This window comes from Cupressus sempervirens, chromosome 2, assembly GCF_028749045.1.
Source record: "Cupressus sempervirens isolate cs-2001-9-10 chromosome 2, ASM2874904v1, whole genome shotgun sequence".
Taxonomy (NCBI): domain Eukaryota; kingdom Viridiplantae; phylum Streptophyta; class Pinopsida; order Cupressales; family Cupressaceae; genus Cupressus; species Cupressus sempervirens.
Genome location: NC_143119.1, coordinates 174,068,566 through 174,085,746, shown reverse-complemented (window position 1 = coordinate 174,085,746; position 17,181 = coordinate 174,068,566). Strand labels below are relative to the sequence as shown.

General features: G+C 36.3%; 1 pseudogene; it reads left to right on the top strand.

Moving 5' to 3' along the window:
• Positions 1-1,533: 1,533 nt before the first annotated feature.
• Positions 1,534-14,734, top strand: LOC149571620 (LEAF RUST 10 DISEASE-RESISTANCE LOCUS RECEPTOR-LIKE PROTEIN KINASE-like 1.2; annotated as a pseudogene).
• Positions 14,735-17,181: the final 2,447 nt, after the last annotated feature.

The following is a 17,181-nucleotide window of genomic DNA, read 5'->3' as shown; positions in this document are numbered from 1 at the left end:
ACAGGGAACATGGTAAGCTTCAGTTATCACAACAAAAATATGTGGAGAAGATTCTCATCAAATTCGGTATGAAAAATGTGAAACTTGTTAATATCCCTTTGGCTTCCCATTTTAAGCTTTTGTCAAGTTTATGTCCTAATATGAAGGAAGCAAAGGATTATATGTCTCACGTACCTTATGAAAATGTAGTAGGAAGTCTAATGTATGTGATGGTATGGACAAGACTAGATATTTCACATGCAGTGGGTGTTTTCGGTAGATACATGGTAAAATCAGGTAAAGAGCATTGGGCAATAGTGAAATGGGTGCTTTGGTATCTTAAAGGAACAAGTAATTATTGTATCACCTATAGTGGTTGTAACAATTCATTGTGTGGTTATGTTGATTCTGATTTTGTAGGTGATTTGGACAAAATGATCTACATCAGGTTATGTCTTTACTCTTGCAGGTGGAGCAATTAGTTGGATGTCAAAACTCCAAGTGATGGTTGCTCAATCTACAACTAAGGCAGAATATATGGATGTCTCACATGCATGTAAAGAGACAATTTGGTTAAAGGGTTTTTTGGGTGAGTTTGGAAAAGTGTAGGATAATGTGATCATATTCTATAATAGTCAAAGTGCTATTGATTTGACTAAAAATCCAACTTATCACAGTAAAACTAAGCATATTGAGATTAATTACCATTTTATAAGACAAGTTATTGAAGAAAGTGGAGTACCTCTTGAAATGGTCCATGGACCTAAAAATTGTGCAGATATGTTTACTAAACCAATGCTAGTAAAGAAGCTAAATTGGAGTGTGGCTTCTCTTGGTTTGCAAAAGGGGTGATACATTGGCTTGGGAAAGTATTAGGTAAATTGTTGTCAAGGTGGAGATTGTTAGATAATGACAACAATTGAAGAAAAGTCAAAAAAATAAGATTGTGAAAACAATATTTTTTCTATTTTAGAAAAAGAACAATTTTTTAATCTTCAAAAAGAAACTTTAAGTTTTTGAGGAATGAATCAAGTTTTATTCTATGTTTAGAAGCTTTTCTTTTATCTTCAAGAGGTCATATATCTTTCTTCTTTGTGAAGACATAATATAGTGTTTGAATAGAAATATTACAATAGCAACTGTGAAGTTAGAGGTGTAATGAGCTTCTTCTGAGCAATAAGAATACCAATACTTACCTTGTGGATGTTTTCCTTAACATATTGTTAAGGTTTTATCGCGTATATCTGTGTATTTTCATTTCTATTGTTATTGTTATTTACTTCTATTATTTCTTTGCATCTAACTTGTACTATAAGTATATTGTTTTGGTTAATGCTTCTGCATCCATAACACTTAGGAATTATAGCAATTGACTGCAAACGGGTCAAGTACGTCTTAAATAATAAAACATAAAAAATGAATTCTTAATGGACACGATAGGAATGGGCATCAACAATTGCATTTGGTTGCTTTGCCACCTTCTTCCAACCCCGCTTCCATCTGAACATATTATTTGAAACTGCAATTCAACTCCCAACACTCACTTCTCCAGCTATGGAGCTGCATCAAACTCAAGATTTATCCCCTTCTTTCACCATCTATCTTCTACTATTGTTCATGCTACTCCTTGTACAGATCCCTCTTCTCTCTTTCACTCATCCATTACCTTTCACCTGTGGTGAACATGTTTTCGATTACCCTTTTGGATTTAACAATAGCGGCCACGAGGACTTAAGCCTTTAGATCGACTGCGATTATGGTCATACATTGCCAAAGCCCGTACTCGATATCAATGGTAAGAAATATTACATATTGCTTCCGAAAGCTTATTTCTTCAAACATATAATGGGAGGTACCATGGAAATTATCGACAAGTAGCTAAGAGATAATTGCGATCTATCTTCCAATAACTACACGAAATTAAGGTCTACCTCTCAATTTCATATTGCCGATACACAAATAGACATAGGCCTTGGAGGCCATTGCAAAACAGGATGGATAGACTTGCCCAATCAAACGACTGGGTTAATATTGTGAAAAATCAACTATTGCAGTCACTGATTATTAATCTCCTATCATAAACGATTATTAAACTCTTGAAAACAAATTCCCAGCTAATATTGAAAAATAACACAACTGCAACTTCACTTATAAAATACGGAAAGAAATGAACAACACAATGAACACAATATTTTTGGACAAATTGTCCCTGGAAAAATCCCTAAGGGAAAACCAGTTCTACAGATGAGGAATTATATTAAACTTCAGCAAATCAAGAGATACAAAATTCTTTGCCTCTCACTGGCAGAGCTCTGACAACCTCCTAATTTCTCTCACTGATATTCCCCACTGCTATCCCCACGCTAACACTGCGCCCTTGCTAACACTGCAAGACTGTTTGCTAACACTGCAAACATTTCTCCAAAAACTTCATGTTCTCCAAATGCCCCCCTGACCTCGTTTTATACTACTTCTATTGGTAAACCAACGGCCGAGATTGATTTACAATCGACGGTTGAGATTAAGACAACTCGACAACCAACAATAGAATTGGTTGCAAAGTGTCCAAAAGGGAATCACTAAAATTAATAAATAATTATCCTTGGAATAACCATTTACTAATTCTTGGCAAGTGGACAAAGAGCTGTCCAAACCACCCATAACTAATGCTGCTATACATAGATAAGGATGAACAACTGTCCAAGCTACCCATAAATACTACTGCTATTTTCGGGTCAGAAATAACAGCTGTCCAACTAACAATAATTAACACTCCCTCTTAATGAGGAAGTTGTTCTGCATGACACCCATCTTATCTCTGAAGAAGATAAATTTAGCCTTTCCCAAAGCCTTTGTTAGAATGTCTTCTACTTGCTCATCTGTAGGTATGTATTGTAGTCGAACAATACCTTGTTGTACACAATCCCTGATGAAGTAATATCTGATATCTATATGTTTAGACCTATCATGAAACACTGGATTCTTAGAAAACTTGATGCAACTCTGATTGTCACAATGTATCATAGTAGTCTCAACCTTCTGAACAAACAAGGCTACTAACAACTTCTGAAGCCATATAGCTTCACATGTCGCCATGCTAGCTGCTATGTATTCTGCTTCTGCTGAATTTAGAGCCACAGACTTCTGCTTCCTGCTGAACCAAGATACAACTCCTGATCCTAAGCTGAAACAACACCTTGAAGTGCTCCTTTTGTCTGTTGTACTTCCTACCCAATTTGCATCAGTATAGCCTATCAACCTGATACCTTCACCTCGAACATATCTGATCCCATACTTGATTGTACCACGCAAGTAATGTAGCACATGCTTAGCCGCTATCCAATGCATTCTCTTTGGTTCAATCATGAACTGACTAAGAGAGTTAACTGCAAATGCTATATCTGGTCTAGTGTTGACCAAATATATAAGAGAACCAATCAACTGTCTATATAAAGTGGGATCTACATCTTTCTCCTTAGTTGTATCTACCTTCCTCCAATTTGTGATCATGGGTGTAGACATGGCTTTGCAATCCTCCATCCCAAATTTCTTCAAGATTTCAATGCAATATTTCCCTTGACCAAGGAAAATCTCCCCATCTGTCTGCCACACTTCCATGCCTAGAAAGTAGTGCATAAGTCCTAAATCCTTCATCTCAAACTCTTCTGCAAAGTTCCTCTTGCAATCCACTATGAGCCCTAGTGAACCTGTAAGAAATAGGTCGTCCACATAAAGAACAAGAATGAGAATCTCACCCCCAACCATCAAGTAGTAGAGTTTAGCATCTGCTTCACTCTTCACAAAGCCCATTTTTTGCAAGTATGTATCAATGCACTCATACCACGCTCTAGGAGCCTACTTGAGTCCGTACAATTCTTTCTTCAATCTGGATACGTAGGTCTCTTTGCTGTGTGCTACAAAGCCTTCTGGTTGTTCTATGTATACCTCCTCCTCCAACTCACCATTGAGGAATGCTGTCTTGACATCCATTTGATGGATTTGCCATCCCATTTGTGCTGCAAGTGAGATTATAGCTCGTATAGAAGTATACCTGGCAACTGGAGCAAATGTCTCCTCATAGTCTATTCCCTCCTTCTGAGAAAACCCTTTTGCCACGAACCTCACCTTGTATTTCTCGATGCTACCATCTACACTATGCTTTATCTTATAGATCCAACGTGATCCAACTATAGCCCTATTTTTTGGTCTTAGGTACTACCTCCCACACATCATTCTGCATTATTGAAGAATATTCCTCAACCATAGCATCTCGCCATACCTAATGTTCTGCAGCTTCCTGATAGCTAGAAGGCTCACTATCTACCAATTGACTAACTAATGCCCACATAGTCATTGAACTTGGCTGGTTGTCTTCACTATCTAGTACTCTTCCTAGGAGCTCCCACAAACTCCTGAGTATCCTTTTGTGTATTTGGAACCACATGGTTCCTGCTGCCAACTATAGACGATAAAATTGTCAACCTCTAAGTCTTCTAGATGCATTTCTTGTTGCACTTGTTGCTCCATACTCTGTGAATCTTCACTAACTGAGTCTACACTCGTACTGGTAACTGTACTTGAGCTTTGCTGCCCTTGACTTGGTCTTGGAGCTTCTGTTGGCTACTCACTCTGATCATCTGCTGGCAAATCTCTGGATCTCCTGAATGCCTTGTCCTCCATGAACTTGACATCCCGTCTGACAATAATTCTTTTAGTCCCCGGAATGAAAATCCTATATGCCTTTGAGGTCTCACTGTACCCAACAAAGTACCCGCTCTCTGCAGTTTGATCTAACTTTGTATGTGTATCTCCAGGAATATGGCAATATGCCAAACTCCTGAATATCCTGAAGTGACTAACATCTGGCTTCTTCCCTGTGAAAGCCTCCTTTGGTGTCATCTTCCCTAGCACCTTGTGTGGAACTCTATTCTGAATGTAGACTGCTGTATTACACGCCTCTGCCCACAAGTAACAGGGCATGTCCTGGTCATGTAGCATAGCTCTTGTTGCCTCCGATATAGAATGGTTCTTCCTCTCAGCAACTCCATTCTACTGTGGATTGTAAGGAACAATCCATTCTCTCTTGATTCCTTCTCTGGTACAGAACTCCTAGAAGAAATTTCCTTTGTACTCACCTTCATTGTCTGACCGAAGAACCTTTATCTTCTTTCCTGTCGAGTTTTCCACAATAGCCTTGAACTCTTCGAATCGACTAAAAACATCATCCTTAGTCTTCAAGAAGTATATCTAGGTCTTTCTAGAGAAATCATCAATAGAAGTAACATAGTACTCATATCCTCTGAGAGATTTCATCGACATTGGTCCACAAACATCTAAATGTACTAGATCAAGAACACCCTTAGATCTAGTGTCACTCCTTGGAAAAGATGCTTTCGTAAACTTTTCCAACACACATCCCTTACATACATTGTCATGCTTTGTGCTCACCTCTGGAACACCTGTCACTATCTCACGAAGCAATCTAAGTGCTCCATGATGAATATGATCCATCCTCCTATGCCATAGCTCTCCAAGATCTCTAGGATTACTGTTGCTCATAAGTGCCTTAGGAGTATCAAATTGCAATACATAAAGACGACCACTCCTAACTCCAAAAGTTATTTGTGATTTCCAATCCTTGCGCTTAATCAACACATTTGTCCCTCTAAAGAGTACATTATACCCCCTATCCTAAAGAACAGATACACAAATCAAATTCATACCTAAGCCTGGCACATATAACACATCATGAAGTGGAATTATCTTTCCATTCTCCCTCTAAAACTAAACAGTCCCTTTCCCAACAAGGTTGAGTTTGGACAAGTTTCCCATAGAAATCTGGATGTTGGTGTCCTCCTTCTTGTAATTGGAGAAGTACTCTCTAACTCCTATCATATGAAATGATGCCCCACTATCTATATACCAAACACACTGTGAGGTTGAGCTAACCATACAAGCTATGAGTGCAAACTCATCTTCCATTCTACTGGAGAGTTCTTTCGCACTTGTTGAAGCTGCTACCTGCTTCTTACCCTTTTTCCTCTCTGGGCAATCACTGACATAGTGGAAAAACTCGTGACATCCAAAGCACTTGACCTTAGAAAGGTCCTTCTTCTTCTTTTCACTTTGTGAATTTGATCCTTTGCTAGATCCCTTCTTTGCTTTCCCTTTACTCGCTAGGGCAACATTCTCTTGTTCCACCTCATTTTTCTAACTCTTGTTGGCCCCATTGACAAGACTTAGTCTAAACTCCTCCTGAGTGAAATTAGTCCATAGTCGATCCCAACTCGGTAAAGTATCTCATCCACTAACAACTTGAACAAAGACACTCCATTGTTTAGTAAACCCATTTAGGGCTATCTCCAACAACTGCTAACTCATCCTTGACAAGTCTGAGCCTGGTGAGGTAACTTGTGATGTCTTCTCCCTGATTCATCCGGGTATTCTTTAGCTTCTCTCTGAGAATCAACTTCCTGTTGGTGGTAGCATTCTGGTATAGATTCAGAATGACGTCCCACATCTTCTTCGTTGTATCTAGCTCCGAGATATGTGAAAAAATATGATTTTTGACACCATCAAAGATTATCCTCCTTGCCTTGGCGTCGTCCTTCCTATATGCTGCAAGCTGTGTTGCATCCGTTGGTACAGGTACAACACTGGTAGCATAATCTTTGATACCATTCTTTTCCAACAATAAAGAAATTCTGGCCTTCCAGACATCAAAATTTGAGGCACCATCCAATCTATCCTGATCTCTCAAACTAGCTGAAGCCATCTCAAGAGTTTAAAGCAATAATAAATCTAAAGAGATTAAAATTTCTTTCCTAGGGCAAAACTCTTCTACCCTTAACAATGCTCTGATACCATGTGAAAAATCAACTATTGCAGTCACTGATTATTAATCTCCTATCATAAACGATTATTAAACAACTGAAAACAAATTCTCAGCTAATATTGAAAAATAACACAACTGCAACTTCACTTATAAAATACGGAAAGAAATGAACAACATAATGAGCACAATATTTTTGGACAAATTGTCCCTAGAAAAACCCCTAAGGGAAAATCAGTTCTACAGATGAGGAATTATATTAAACTTCAGCAAATCAAGTAATACAAAATTCCTTGCCTCTCACTGGTAGAACTCCGACAACCTACTAATTTCTCCTGCTGATATTCTCCACTACTATCCCCACGCTAACACTGCGCCCTTGCTAACACTGCAAGACTGTTTGCTAACACTGCAAACGTTTCTCCAAAAACTTCATGTTCTCCAAATGCTCCCCTTGACCTCCTTTTATACTACTCCTGTTGGTAAACCAACGGTCGAGATTGATTTACAATTGACGGTTGAGATTAAGACAACTCGACAGCCAACAATAGAATTGGTTGCAAGGTGTCTAAAAGGGAATCACTAAAATTAGTAAATAATTATTCATGCAATAACCATTTACTAATTCTTGGCAAGTGGACAAACAGCTGTCAAAACCACCCATAACTAATGCTGTTATACATAAATAAGGACGAACAGCTGTCCAAGCTACCCATAAATACTACTGCTATTTCCGGGTCAGAAATAACAGCTGTCCAACTAACAATAATTAACAAATATGTAACCGTGAGTGGCTCTACAACTTAACAACAGTTGTTAATTGGGCTGAATTATGTAAAGCACAAGTTGTTTTGCCGGTTAATAGCTCAGGTGGACTGGTGGATGACCACCAAATCTTGCGTGGAGGTTTCCCAATTAAATGGAATCTTAGCCCAAGATGGAGAGACTGCCAGATAATTGGTGGGCATTGTGGTTATGGCATCTCAATGCAGGCACGTTCCATATCCTGACATATGCCCCGCCGGTAAACATATTGCTCTCTGTTTTTCCAATATAACATATAAACCGTTAAATGTTGATTTTTATAAGTGTAGAGTCTGGAAAGCAGGGGAAAATAGAGATATATAAAAAGACTCTGAGAACACATATTTTAACACACAATGAACTCGTTCTAAGTGTTCTTTCATTTCTCTCTGTTTTTCAGAATCTACAATAAGATGAACACCTCGAATCTATTACTGACGAAATTTGTGAATGAATCATTGCACAGAATAAGAGTTTCCTTGTTCTACTTCTTGGTGAGTATACATATGCAATCTCCTTAGCTGGCTAAGTTCTATACAAATTTGTATTGGGCTTAACAATTGCTTGCAATTCTCCTCCAAAATGAATCTCAAAATAAAATGTCAATGATTTCTGCAATTGTTGTATAGGTTTCTCCATTGGAGGCGCTGCCCTAGTACTGCTGCTAGTTTATATAAGGAGGAGGCAGTATCCAAGGCGGGGCCTTCCTGGAGATCTCAGAGATTATGAAAGAAATGATCTGGAAGTATACCGGCAGCAGTATGTTAATTTGACCATATTTTCATATGAAGAACTTAAATGGGCAACAGATTTCTTCAACGAGAGAAACAGAGTTGGAGATGGAGGATTTGGGTCAGTCTGTTTTGGGAAGCTTGGAGACGGATGAAATGTGGCAGTAAAGAAGCTTTATCAGCAAAATTGTAAAAGCGGCGACCAATTCATTAACGACGTACAGATCTTGTCCTTTCTGAATCATCCAAATATTGTGGATCTTTTCGGCTGTAGCGATCCAGGGAGTCCAGTTTTACTACTGGTTTACGAATTCATGGCGAATGGGACCTTGGCCGATCATCTTCACGGGAGCCGAAGAAGTCCAAAGGGTTTGCCTTGGGAAACTCGTTTGAACATTGCCGTAGACACTGCTCAGGCTTTGGCTTTCCTGCATGATTTAAATCCGCCCATATTACACAGAGATGTCAAATCCACCAACATTCTTCTGGATGAAAATTACGGTGCAAAAGTTGCAGATATGGGGCTTTCCAAGCTCTTGCCCGTAAATATATTGCATATCACAACTGCGCCGCAAGGTACGCCACGATATATAGACCCAAATTATCATGAATGCTTTCAACTCACAGATAAGCCTGATGTTTACAGCTTTGGAGTTGTTTTGGGCGAGATCATTTCTGCTAAAGTTGCTGTGGATACGAGCTGAAATAGAAATGAAATAATTCTCGCTGTGATGGCATCTGACAAAATAAGAAGAGGAGCTCTGTATGAAATTTTGGATCCAGAGTTGAAGATTGGAATGGAGTGTTGAGTATTTGAAGGCCAACAGTCATGGTTGTTTTCTCTCCACTTGTATTGTGTCTATTCAGCTGATCATGTGTGCTCTATAAACATTGATAGCATCTATTTGTAAACTCTTTCTATTTCATCAATATAATTCATTTGCTCTCAATGTGGACATAGCCACAATTTGTGGTGAACTACGATAAACATTTGTGCTTATGAGTCTTGTTGTTTTGTACATTTCTTTTCCATTCTTAATTAACTTACAATTGGTGTCAGAGCCTGTGATTGATTTCAGTGATCAAATTCCGAACTCATGGAGAAATCAAGAGTGTAGAAATTCTTCGGGAAGAATTTCAGTTTGTGGAAAGTACAAATGTGATCATTACTAGTCAAGCATGATCTTGCAATTGCAATTGCAATTGGAGGTAAAGAAAAGAAGCCAACCTCCATGACGTATGAGACTTGGAATAAAACTGATGAAAAGACAATGGCAAAGATTTTTCTCTCGCTATCTGAGGACATATTATTCAATGTGACCAATGAAAAGTCAAAAGTCAACAAAGGAGGTATGTGACAAGCTTCAAGGTATGTACAAAACGACATCTATTGCAAACAAAAGTTTTATCATGAAGAAGCTTTACAAGTTGAAGATGAAGGACGAAACAATGATGTCAAATCACATAAATGAGTTGAATACTCTTTTATGCCAAGCATAGTCCATTGGTATGCCTCAAGATGATGAAAATAAGGCGGTCATCTTATTATGTTCTTTACCAAACAACTGCGATGGTGTGGTAGCATTAGTCAACACTTCCCTTATCGAAAAAAACAAGCTAGTTTATGATGAGGTGGTCTCTACTTTGCTTAGTGAAGACATGAGGAGAACTAATAAAGAGTCTTCATCCAGCGATGTGCTAACAATGCTTAGTATGAAAAATAGAGGAAGAACTCAACATAGAGGCAGAAATAACAACAACTGAAGGTCACAATCAACTAGAAGATCTTAGTCCTAAGGTAAACAAAGCAGTTGTTGGTTTTGTGAAAAGGCTGGTCACATTAAAAAAGACTGCAGAAAATTTGAAAGGGCTCAAGAAAAGGTTTTGGATAGCAGATTAAACATCATTCATGATCAGGGTGATGGTGATTTGGTTTTTGTGACAAGTGACACAACTTCAAATTCATTGTTAATTGACTTTGGGGCTTAATTTCATACATCTTCTTGTAGCGAAGCCTTCACAAACTACAAGGAAGGTAAATTTGGAAATGTTTATTTGTGTGACAACAAAACTTGTGAACTTGTAGGAAAGGGTGATATTTTGTTATCAATAGAAGAGGTGCTCAATTATTTGTTTAGGATGTTAGACATGTTCTCAAATTGAAAAGAAATTTCATTTTTGCCAATAAGTTATATGCTCAAGGTTTTCTTACACTTCTCACAAACACATGGAAGATTACCAAGGGTTCCATGGTTATTGCCAAAGGAGATAAAGTCGGTAGCCTATATGTTGTGGAAACTAGTGATGAGGTGGGAGCTGCGATGACTGTTGCAGATAGAAATGCCATACTTTGGCATCAAAGATTAGGCCACATGAGAAAAAAGAGGCTAGAGGTTATTTTTAAACAAGATCAACTTTTGGGTCTCCAATCAACAAATTTAGAATTTTGTGAGCACTGTCTTCATGGGAAACAAAAACGTGTCATCTTTTGAAGAATGACCATGACAAGAATACTACAGCATTGGAGTTAGTGCACTCGGATATCTTTGGTCCAACAAAGGTAACCTCTCATGGAGGCATATATTTCTTTTTTTCCTTTCTTGATGATAGTACTAGAAAGGTTTGGGTCTATATGATGTCTAGAAAGTTTGAAGTTTTCTTAAAATTAAAAATTTTAAATCTCTTGTTGAAAATCAGAGTAGGAACAAAATCAAATGTTTAAAATTAGATAATAGAGGTGAGTTCTATTTGTTGGATTTTGATAACTTTTGTGCAGATCAAGGTATTCAACAGGTGAAAGTTGTGTCATTCATCCCTTAGGAAAATGGGGCAGTGAAAAGATTAAATCGAACTATACTTGAGAAAGTTTAATGCATGCAATCTAATGGCAGTTTAGGCAAAGAATTCTCAGCAAAGGCCTGCAATACAATAGCGTACTTAATTAATCAAAGTCCTTCATCTCATTTGGACTTTGGAATTCTGGAAGAGGAATGGTTGGGTAGAAGGCTTTCCTACTCACATCTTTGAGTGTTTTGGTGTCAAGTATTTGTTCATGTTTTAAAAGAAAAAAAGAGAAAGTTGGACTAAAAATCACAACAGTGTATCTTCATGGGTTATGGTGAAGATTAGTTTGGATTTTGATTATGGGATCATGTTGCAAAGAAGATTGTATAGAGTAGAGATGTGGTCTTTAACGAGATGAAGTTTCTGGCTCTTCAATTAGCACCATAGGAAAGAGTTATTGAGGATTTTATTCCTATGTCTTTGTTTAATGAGAATAATTCTTCATTAAACCCATAGTCTCAACCCATGGTTTCTTCTCCCACCTTTGTTTTAGCTCCAAATCCTGCTCTATCTTCATCCTCTATTTCTACTAGCATGGATTGTAATCATTGGCAGCTTGAAGAATTGTTTGAAGACACCTCACATCTTCCCTCACAAACCAATCCAACTAGAGATGAAGTTCCTCTGTTTCATATAGAAACTCTTTATCACTACAACAGATAGAGCATCAATAAGAAAAAACCAAGTTCACAGTTCAATGTGGACTGTGATGGATATAATACCCCAGCTCAAAGATTGGATTGTAGCAAGCATGACAGTCATAGTGGTGTGGATCTATTTGGAAGTGGACGTCTTTAGCCTCCTAGTCACGATGATGACTATAGGAATTTTGATGCATGGGCTGCTCACCATACTAGGAGTCCTTCTTTTACTCTTGCTAGACTCCATAACCCTGAAGTAGGACACAAGATGTAGCAAGAGAATAGTGGCAGTTGGTGTGCAATTCCTTTTCATCAAACAACAACAGAGAAAAGGAGACACGATGTCTCCATCCATGGTCTAACTGACCCATGCTAGCCAACAGAGTAGCTTACTAAATCTATCAAACATAACATTTGTAGTTTAGAGGGTAGCAAACAACATGAATGTTATAATGAACTAGTTGGGAATCCTCATAACATTGGCATATTTACACCTAGTCAAAGACAACATGTATCTACTACACTTACACCTAGGATTGGAGGTGAAAATAATTTATGTCCTACTCATATAGTTGATCAATGTCATCAAGCAGAGCACAGGCTAAACAATGACATTGGTGATATGCATCTAAATACATATAATGGCACTTCTACTTCATCATAGGTTCAACAAAATAATCTCAGTAATTCAATGGATACCTCTGGCCATAAGATTCAATAGAGAATTCACACATCCTCAAAGGGAAATGACTATAAATTGATAAGAAACAATTATGAGAATGAGAAACACATTCTAGACTTATAGCGATCTACAAGGTAGAGGAGGATGCCTACCAAGTATTCAAATTATGAGTTACTTTACTCTGAGGAAGTAGAGCCTAAGATTTTAATCTCTGATCAAGCGAAACCAATTAATTTTAGAGATTCTTAAAGAAGTACTGATAAAAATCAATGGATGATTGTGATGGAAGAAGAGATGAACTCTATTAAAACCAATAAAACTTGGGATTTAGTTTCACTTCCACCAACCGTAAAGCTTTGAAAAATCATTGGGTTTATAAGGTGAAAGAGAAAGATGGTGGTAGAAAGAGATATCATGCTTAGTTGGTTGTCAAAGGGTATGCTCAAAAAAAGGGGCTAGATTTTGTAGAGATTTTCTCACCAATTGTGTGGATGACTATAATCTAGGCAGTTTTAGGATTGGTAGCCATTTGGGATCTTGAGCTCGAACAACTTGATGTCAAGATGACTTTTCTATATGGCAACATCAATGAAGAATTGTACATGGAACAACCTGAAGGCTTTTTTCAAAAGGGGAAAGAACATTTGTATTGTGGGCTAAAGTGGAGTTTGTATGGGCTTAAGAAAGCTCCAAGACAGTGGTACATTAAGATTGATCAATTCATGGTTGAACACAACTTCACCTGATGTGAATAAGATTTGTGCATCTACTATAAAACACTTCCTAGTGGTGAGTTTTTCATTCTTATACTCTATGTTGATGACATGTTAGTTGCTGGTTCCTCTCCTCAAATAGTCAGCAAATTAAAGAAATTGTTAGCTTCTTAGTTTTCCATGAAAGATTTAGGGGCTGCCAAAAAGATTCTTGGAACGAATATCACTATATATAGACAAAAATGTGCTTACTTTGTCACAACAATCATAGATTAACAAATTTATAGAGTGGTTTGGTATGTCTAAAGCTAAAAATGTTCCTATTCCTCTTGCTCCTCACTTCTGCCTAAGTTTAGATCTGTGTCCCAAAACACAAGAAGAGAAGGAATTTATAAATAATACTCCTTATAAATCAGTGGTTGGTAGTATAATGAAAGCCATGGTTTCTACATGCCCTAACATTGCTCATGTGGTTGGAGTAGTTAGTAGATTCATGAGCAATCTTGGGAAGCCTCATTGGGAAGCAGTCAAGTCGATATTGCAATATCTCAAGGGTACTTCTAATTATGCATTGTGTTTTGGTAGAAATCATGCTCAATTGCAAGGATTTAGTGATTTAGATCTTGCCGAAGATCGAGAAAAATGCAAGTCTACTACTGGTTATGCTTTCATATTTTCCAGGGCTACCATTAGTTGGGCCTCAAGCCTAAACATTGAGTTGCACTTTCTTCTACTGAAGTCGAATACTTGGCTCTTTTTAAAGGAGCTAGAGAGATTATTTGGTTCCAATGCTTGTTCAATGATCTACATTGACAAAAAGATGATTATGTTTTATTTTCTAATAGTCAAAGTGCAATCTTTATGGCTCATAATCATTCCGCTCAATGACACTCCAAACATATTAACAAGCATGCTCACTATGTTTGATATGTGGTAGAAGAATGGAAACAAAATTGATACAAAGATCAATTCAACAGACATGTTGATGAAGGTTGTTGCCAAGGAGAAGTTCAAATGTGCTAGGACTTCTCTTAGCCTTGTTAAAAAGAAGTAGGTCAACCTGTAGAGCAGGGGAATGGGTGATCAGCTGATGCATCTATTGTCTTCAAGGGAGATTGTTGAGTATTTGAAGGCAAATAGTCATGGGTGTTTTCCCTCCACTTGTATTGTGTCTCTTCAACTGATCATTTGTGATCTATAAATGCTCATGGCATCTATTTGTAAACTCACTCTATTTCATCAATATAATTCCTTTTCTCTCAGTGTGGACATAGCCACAATTTGTGGTGAACCATGATAAACATATGTATTTATGAGTCTTGATATTTTGTACATTTATTTTGCATTCTTAATTAACTTACATGGGGGAGGAGATAAAAATTATAGTTTCTGCAGTTGCGAAATTGGCATTCAGGCACCTGTCATCAAACAGGGATGTTCGACCAGACATGAAGGAAGTTGCTACTCATCTTGAGGAAATAAAACAACATCAACGAAGTTTGACTTAATCGCTAAGGAATTAGTATGCGAAAAGTTGTTTGTTAGTGAAAAAGAAAGAATTTGCTGGCAAAGCAACCAACCATGTTCTTTTTATCGTTAGCTAGCACCCCATCTATTTCTGTCAAAGATTGTTGACTGAAAAATCCAATGGTTATATGCATATTAATGTAGCAAAAAATTGTAATATTTGGATGTACGTATGATTTTAAGTTGATTTTAATTTTTTTAATTTATAAAATATTTTATGTTTGTATATATTATGTTTACAATTTTGCTAATAGTATTAATTGTTATAATTGTATTAATTTAAAAAAAATTAATAATTTTTTTAAATAGAGAATCAACTTAAAGTCTTTATGTTAAATTTGATTAGATTCAAACTTAAGATATTCTATATAATAGACTCACAAGTTACCATTGCGCTACAAGTTTTTGCCTATTTTGATTAGTAAATTTGTTTTATTATTTAAATGATATCTATATTTATTATGCTTTAAAACACTAAAAGATATAATCATTGAAAGTATAATGAGAATATGGAGTTTTTTAAAAAAGGAAATGACAAGTTAAATTAAGTAGCAAGAAGATGCACTATTTAAAAATATTAACTATTGAATATTAATTCTATATTGACTCATGCTACTCATATATCTCATGCTATTAATTCATTTATTTCTTAAGACTATTTTTCTTTATTATATTTTTTATCATAAATGATAGTTTAAAAAAGGTGGTGAATCAAAGATAACATGGCTTTTGTGACCTAGCAATCTGCCTAACAAATAATAAATATTGTCAACGTATAATCATTGGTAAATTGTAAAGATCATAGTGAACTAAGGAGAAAACATTGGCATTTGACTAGATATATCTAAGTTGCATAAAAAATTATACTATGTAAAGACAATTTATAATTGTAAAAATATTGAAGCATTGATCACATCAAGATTCAATTGCAATAGAAAGGCAAACAGATTTTAGTTTAACATAATGTTATATTCTTCAAGTATGTTATTCTACAAACTAAAAGTCTAATTCTCTTAAATATTGTTTTCTTATCACCAATATTGACAACATTGAAATTTAAATACTAACAATTCTTATATTTATTAATATAGTTTAAAATTTCACTTTTTGTTATCTTAAATTTAATAAATTATATATAAAGAAACCTAATATTTGTATGTGAGGGATATTTTGCCTCTCCTATTTCCAAAATTTATTTTGAAGGGGGGACAAATTTTAAGACAAAGGAGCTTTTTCCTGATGCATGACCCATGCCATGGTATTTCTGTTACAAAATTGAGGCACACACTTCCAAAGCCTTATTTGAGGGATTCAATGTAGACACGTCGCAAGTGGAAATGACTATAACACAATCATATGAATGTTGTCTCCATTCAACTTTGTATCAAAGTCACACAAGTAGTCAAGATTTCCATCGATCTTCCCAACAAAATGTCATCAATAGACAACTTTGTGACCATTATTTCATACTCCTACCATTGATTTTTATTTGAGGAGAAAACAATTGCAAAGCCTCCAACTAACACTTGGACAAAAAAGAGGTGTAATGGTTACACCAATAGTAATATATGTTGGCTAACATGGAAATTTAAATATGAATCAATACATATTCAATGCTACATCAACAGATCAATAAAACATGAATTGTTTCTTAACTATCGGTCTCACTCTTTTGGAGAACCTCTTTAAACACATTAAAATTAAATGTTGATATTGCATCATTTTTTATAATGTAATTTCTCAATTAAATAGTTTTTTAAAAAATATTGGGAATGATATAGGTTTTTCACATTAAATGTTGAGAAATATAAAAATTAGGATGCTCAAATGATCCTCCCTTTACCTTTTCATCATACATTTAATCTAGCATCAAAACTCAATTTGAATATGCAATAATAAAGTCAATTATGTAACAATTTCTAGGGATCTAAACACAAATAAAAAAAAAATTATTAAAAGGTCATGTTGTGTGTGAGAAAGAAATCAATGAAAAGAGGGATGAGAGGCATGGAGAGAGATTGATGGATAGAGAGAGGGAAAAATATATAGAGATAGAGCTTGACAAAAGAGAAGATATAGGTAATTACAAATATAAAGTAAGCGGGGAAGAATGAGACCAATCAATTTGGATGTAGAGATAGAGAGATGCATATGGGAAAGGGAGTGAGTTAGAGAGAGTGGGATGGAGAGATATAGTTAGAATATAGAGAGACAAAGAAGAGGGAGAAGGGAGTGAAATAGGGAGAGGAGGATGAAGAGAAGGTAGGCATTAGGACATACCATTTGATGTATGTGTTGGCTTCTAATTTGAATTTTTTTAAACTACTAAGTAGCTTAAACAAAATATGCCTAAGGACTAGCTAATTCCCATTATTAACGTATTTGACAAGAACTTGGACCAACTAATAAAGAAAATTTACCTCCTACT